Below are 6,436 nucleotides of genomic sequence, written 5' to 3'. Positions count from 1 at the left end.
CATTTGAGGGTTTATATAGAGTTTGGATTCGGGAATGGCGGAAGGAAAAGGGGTTTGTAAGTTTTTTTTTTTAGTCAGTTTTGTTAGTTTCTTTTGTTTCGCTAACGGTTTTTAGTGATCAGTGGTCGCGCACTGTTTTCGGTTCCTCCATTCTAAACTAATTTCTGTGGGCCACAAAGTGAGGGAGAATGAGAATGGCCCCTCGGCTTATGTTGGGTCACCCAACTACTGACTCCGGTCTGTCCCCCCTGGAGCCACAGGAGCCAACCATCCACTTGCACAGGGTTATGTGGGTCCCACCTGAATAGGAGAATCCCAAATTTTTATTTTTTTGGGTAGGAGAGAATCCCAAATTAGAAGATGATTAGGTGGTTATCAATTGATATTTTGCTGTTTACTTTGGGTAATTATTAAAGCTTGTACGTAAGGTGACAGATAAGAGTGGTTATTCTTTGATGTGAGTGTGGCAGTGTGGCAAGCATCAGATGATTGAGAGCATTTGGGCACGTGCCCTAAGGTCGTCTTGGCCATCCAATACTCATTGCACTGTCACACTTACTGCAGAGGATGTTTTCACGATAGATACACACATCCTTTTGGTTAGGAAAATTATTTTTTTAGGAAAATAAATGTTCACGTGGCTTCATTTGAAATCCAAAAAAAAATTTTGCACCCCCTATCGGGTTTAGCCCAACCTAACCCGACCCTGATGGACCTTGATTGGGCAGGGATGGAATGAGTTGGCCCTGATTGAACCTGCCAACTTTGCATTTCATTTGTTTCTATATGCACTAAGAAAATTGAAACATGAATCACCAATCATTTTAAAAGAAAATCTGATATAAATAAAGAAAACATAACCATAATATATCAATAACATGTAAATACTAATGTTTCCCCCCATTTTCACACTGCACACTAAGTTACTATCAGCTGAAGTATGAATTGTTTTTAGTTACTGATTTCAGGAGAGTAATTCTCTGGCCCAAAGGTAATGGAAAAGAGGAATCAAAGTTCAGGTCGGGAGGCTAGCTAGTAGCTAATGGTTAAAATGTTCAGATCCCTTCAAAGCGAGAAAGTCGCCTGGGTTGCTAATGGTTAAAATATTGAACAATGAGAGAGAGAGAGAGAGAGAGAGAGAGAGAGAGAGAGAGAGCCTATGTTGAAGTTGGTTGTTTGAACTTTAAAGCAATGTAGAGGCCAAACACAAAGAATTACAAAGATCTTGATGCAAAGGCCAAAGGCACGGTGTGATGCAGGGCCTTAGCGAGAAGAGTACTTTTACAGTAATTCCATCAGTCACTTTGAGTGTTTACAAAAAAAAAAAAAGTCATTTTGAATATCATTTATTATTATTATTATTATTATTATTATTATTAAATACTTGTTATATATGCCTATAGGGTAGGGTAGGGTTGGATTGGCCCAAGATCTCAATTTAGGCCCGGCTCAACTCGGTCTTGGGCCTAATTCTCAATCCTTATCCACCGTACGGGCTGAAATCTCAGCCCAAGCCCTGTTCGGGATTAAGGAGGGCTAGGGCAGATTTGGATTGATCGGACTTTTTTGAGACCCTTACCTCCGAGCGATCAAGAAGTATTCTTTTCTCTATACATTTTGGGAAAAAAAGACACCTGATCCCAAAATACCAAAACACCATACTTTTTTTCGTCTTCTTTTGTCCTGAATAGTAGTGGTGGAACAGTGGAACGCGTGTCTGCTATTAATCATATGTATAATATAATCTGATTCAAAATAGGAACTTTCTCATGATCTCATATCTTTCTACTTTGCAATTTAGGATTTTTTCAATACTGTTTGCTATTTTTTTCCTCTTTTATTTAGCCAACATATTTCAGCATATGTATTATTTATTTTCAAGCTTTGATTTTTGTCATTGATCTCTCTTATAAAACTTTCATAATATTTCATGGATGATTTTCATTATGTTTATCAGATTATGGTTATTGAGTTTTCTCTAATATCCAGATGATTTTTCGAGAAATAACTTCTTTTCATGAATGATAAAAAAATGCTGAGAAATATTTATATTTTACTTAGATGCCCTGACTGTTATTAGGGGTTATTTAGGGACTAAACCAACCCTCTTATGGATTAGATATAGGTAATTTTTCAGTTGTGGGTTCACCTATTTGTAACCAAGACACTTTGTAACCATATATATATATATATATATATATATATTAATTCTTAAAAGACGAATTGTCAAATATTTAGGACCCGTTCAATTTTGTTTCTCCTGTTTCTGTGTCTAGAAACTAGAGCAGAAATGGTTTTAGTCGTTTCTGTGCTAAGAAACGATATTTGGAAATGCAAAAAGGTGTTTGATTTTTCTGTTTCGTTTTCAACAGTGTAGTTGAGTTCAAGACATAAGTGAAGGCACAACGTTGTAAGAATGCAACTCACGAGTGAAGGCATGACGTTGGAGTTACATTTATGCTTCATGAAGATGAGCTTTAGAAGGATGAAGGCAATTCGAAACTGTGAGCTTCGCACAACCAGGTTGGAATCACCGCATTTGGATACCAAGAAGTTTCAACAATGAGTTGGGGGTTTTGATAGGTCGAGTGAAGTATTGGATTTTTCACAATTTTTGTTGCTCCCACATTTTTTTAGAAATAGAAAAACAAGTATAAGTTATTTCTCCATTCCTATTTCTAGACACAGAAATAGACATAAATTTCTATTTCTGTTTCCAAAAACAAGTAAAACGAAACAGAAAAATCAAACGGTTTTTGGGGTGTTTTTTTCTGTTTCTGATCACAGAAAAACGGAAAAACCGTTTTAATAAACAAAATCAAACGGGCCCATAATGTCCAAAGTTGTACATTCGCAAGGACCCCTCATCTTTCCTAAAATTATGCTAAAAACTGGTGGTGGTAGCCTTTATAGAGGTAATTTGGTGAATTCCTACCTAATGGAGCCATTTTCCTTTATGGAGGTAATTTGGTGAATTCCCCCGAAGGGAATTATTAACTTCTGAAAAATTATGTTGTCTTAGCCAAAGGTTTCAAAAATCAGAATTGGATTGATCAAATTGGCTGATTTGGATTGAAATCGATCATGATCGATCCCAATTTCGGACGTTTCAAAGCAGCCGAAATGTGGACCCATTTAGTCTGGTTACCAATATTTCTGTGTGTTTATCTATTGGATTTAATTGGTACCAGATATGATTATTCTAAATTGGATATTCCAAGGTTTAATTGATAATCCTTCCATATCCTGTAAGACAAAATTATGTATAAAATGTGAGGATTGTCTACTATGCTTGATTTGAAGAAGTTGTAAAACATTAGATCATGGCGCTGGGTTTTTGGATTGGACAACTAGAACAAATTCCTTGTCTTCAAACTTATATTTGTCATATGGGAGGTTGGTAATAGCATGATTTTATGACTACGTAAACCTTAATATATCCTTCTCACACAATAACTTTCATTAAAAAACAGAATTTTTACATCCCAAGTTTTAAGATCTTCATTTGCAGAGTTACAAATACGGGAATCTCGACTAAAGACAGATTAGATAAATGGGTAGATATTGATCCACTTTGTGTGTTTTACCACAATCAGCAGGAATATGTGTGGTATGTATTATTTGAGTGTGAATTTTTGAGAAGAATTTGGGCAGCCAACCCGCTTGGTCTTAAACCTGAGCTTTTTCCTTATTCTTTCTTTAACAAATTTTTAATGTATTGTTTTCACCCATTTGATATTCCTAAGAATAAATTACAACATTTATTTTCTCTGTTGCTTGTCATTTGCTATTTCATTTTGAAACATAGGAACCAAGTGGTATTTGGATCACAAAACCAAAACTCTCTGCTCATACTGAAACAAGTTGTATTCTGGATATCTAATGGTTTACAAACCGACCCTTATACTGCAAAAAAAATATATTCCCACACCACAAGGAACTTTAATTTTAATAGTCACCAGTTTCACCATCAAGGAGGAAAAGTTTTATAGAAGGGTTTTCTCCTTTATTCTAAACAATTAATGTATCCTATCTCACGCGAATTATTTGTTGATAGGAAAAAGTGGTGAGGTGGCCTGGAGGGGACTTCTAGAAGGGATAAAGGCAACAAGAGATGAAGGATGGAAGGTGGACACGGTTTAGAGCGACATAGAGGATTTTCTTGGTTTTTTTGGCAATACTAATCACAAACAATTAACTTTTTGGTTTTGGGTTTCTATACCATTCCAATTAGAAAATGGAGTTTTTTTCAAATCACCCAAACTTTTGTATAAAGACTGACAACTACTATCTTATTCATAGGCTGAAGGAGATGGCAAAAGACACTATTGCTAGGAAATGTTTGATTAACCCTTATGCTACAATGTAGAAACAATAATATTTCGGTTATGGTTTTAATTTAATTTTTTTTGAATAAAAAAGAATGGAAAAGGCTAGGTATGCTATCAGTATACTTAAGGTCTGTGTCTATTTGTCTCTTCTTTTTCTTGAAAAGGTCCACTATGGCCATCACATCCTTTAAAGCCCTTCCATTGGTTGAGCCGCTAATTCCATGAAAACCAACATATCTAACCTCCTCTCTAATAAGTGGGCCTATTGGGCCCCTTGTGTGGGTCATTGTCTGCCCTCATTGGATCTTGTACTTCTGTATGGCTACAGTGGCCCTTGTACCTTGCACAAAAAGAAAAATAAATAAATTAATTAAACGAAGGAGACCCATGAGCTTTGTTAAGTATTGCTACAGTAACACATGCAAACATGTTAAACCGATCGGGCAGGGCCACATCTATGGCTGGCTCCATTGTGGGCCTAGGCCTCCTTCAAACTTAACCATATTTTGACTGTGGACCATTGGGTTGTTCCACGCCCGTACATTTTCCTAACCAAGTAATGAGTAACCAACACTGTGCTTTGGAAGTTGGCCTAAGAGACATTTTTCGTGGGCCTTCGTTCCCTATTAAAGTCCATAAAATCAGTTGGTCGCAACCATTCCATTAGGGTAGTTGGGCCCAAGCAGATAATGGATCCAATTCCTCTAAGCTCTCAAGTGACCGACATGTCAATGGGCCCTATCAGCCCAATACCACCTCAATTATTTATTATTATTATTATTATTATTAATTTTTTTTTTGTCCTCTCTATGTTTGGCTTTCATCACTTGCGCATGCAAAACTAACACAAATACATCAAATCATCATTTCTAATTAGGGTTTTGTGCTTAATTTATATGTGGAATACGTCAAAACTATCTACCATTTGATTAAATAAGACAAGTCGGATGAGGAGACCAAGAGTCAAGGTAGAACTTGTACAAGATGAACTGCCCTCCAAAAACCAGTAGCGAGGAAGCTGTAAGTGGAGTGCATAAGCACCACGCAAGCCATGAGTGAAGCATGCAACTAGCACTGGTAGAGCAGGGAGGTACTTGCCACAACTAAAAGAGAAAAGTTTATAATCTTCTATAATTACCAACTAATGACAGTTGAAATTATATGCTACTATGTTCGTAGCATATGCATGTTTCGAGGCCAATTAGTGGGTGAGCCTGTGGCACAATGGTGAAGTAGTACTATTACAACATATTAGTCACAAGCTCGAAACTTGGAAACCGCCTCTCCTACAAAAGGATAAAACTGCTTACATTTGCCCCTCCCAAACCCTGCAGTAGTGGAAGTGAGGGGGGATTGGGTTACTCTTTTTTTTATCGAAAACAGCAGATGGTTACTTGAACATTGAATATAAGTGCAAATAAGATGCTTAGTCAAGAATGATTAAGTGAAATTATAAGGAAGAAGATGCATATAAATCTCTATAACCCTTGGATCCAAAACAAAAAGAAAAGGGAGATTCATGCCCATGACAGTATCATTATGGTGTATTCATCAGTTAATAAACGAACAAAAAATGAGTGCTGATGGCCAAATCCCATTACAAAATCAAGCACAGCCACAAATGGATCTTTCTCTTACAAGTCTCATTAAAATGGAGTTTTGACTTTTTTTCACGGAAAGGAGATTCATAACTGTAGCAGACAAACCCTTTTATACAATCACAAATTGGTTAAGATTCCACAATCAAAATGTTACCCATTAGGGTAAAAGGTATAGACCTGCTTCTAAAAGTCACCAACAGAGCTTTTTACTTGAATCTAGGGTCACCTTGGAAAAAGATGTTGCTTTAGGTTAACCTAACTCAATAAATAAGCATTCAGTGCACAATAAAGTTTGAAAATCATGGATCTTGTATATGTCCAAATCTCACCAAAAAATAAAATAAAATAAATAAAATAAAATAATAATAATAATAATAATAATAATAATAATAATAATAATAATAATAATAATAATAATAGGAGGGTAAGAGAACGCTACCTCCTGACACAAGTACACGCCAGCGGCAGCAGCCAATGGGAGGTTGTGCTTGAGCATCTTCAGCA

Source organism: Macadamia integrifolia, chromosome 7, assembly GCF_013358625.1.
Source record: "Macadamia integrifolia cultivar HAES 741 chromosome 7, SCU_Mint_v3, whole genome shotgun sequence".
Taxonomy (NCBI): domain Eukaryota; kingdom Viridiplantae; phylum Streptophyta; class Magnoliopsida; order Proteales; family Proteaceae; genus Macadamia; species Macadamia integrifolia.
This window is presented reverse-complemented; position numbering follows the sequence as displayed.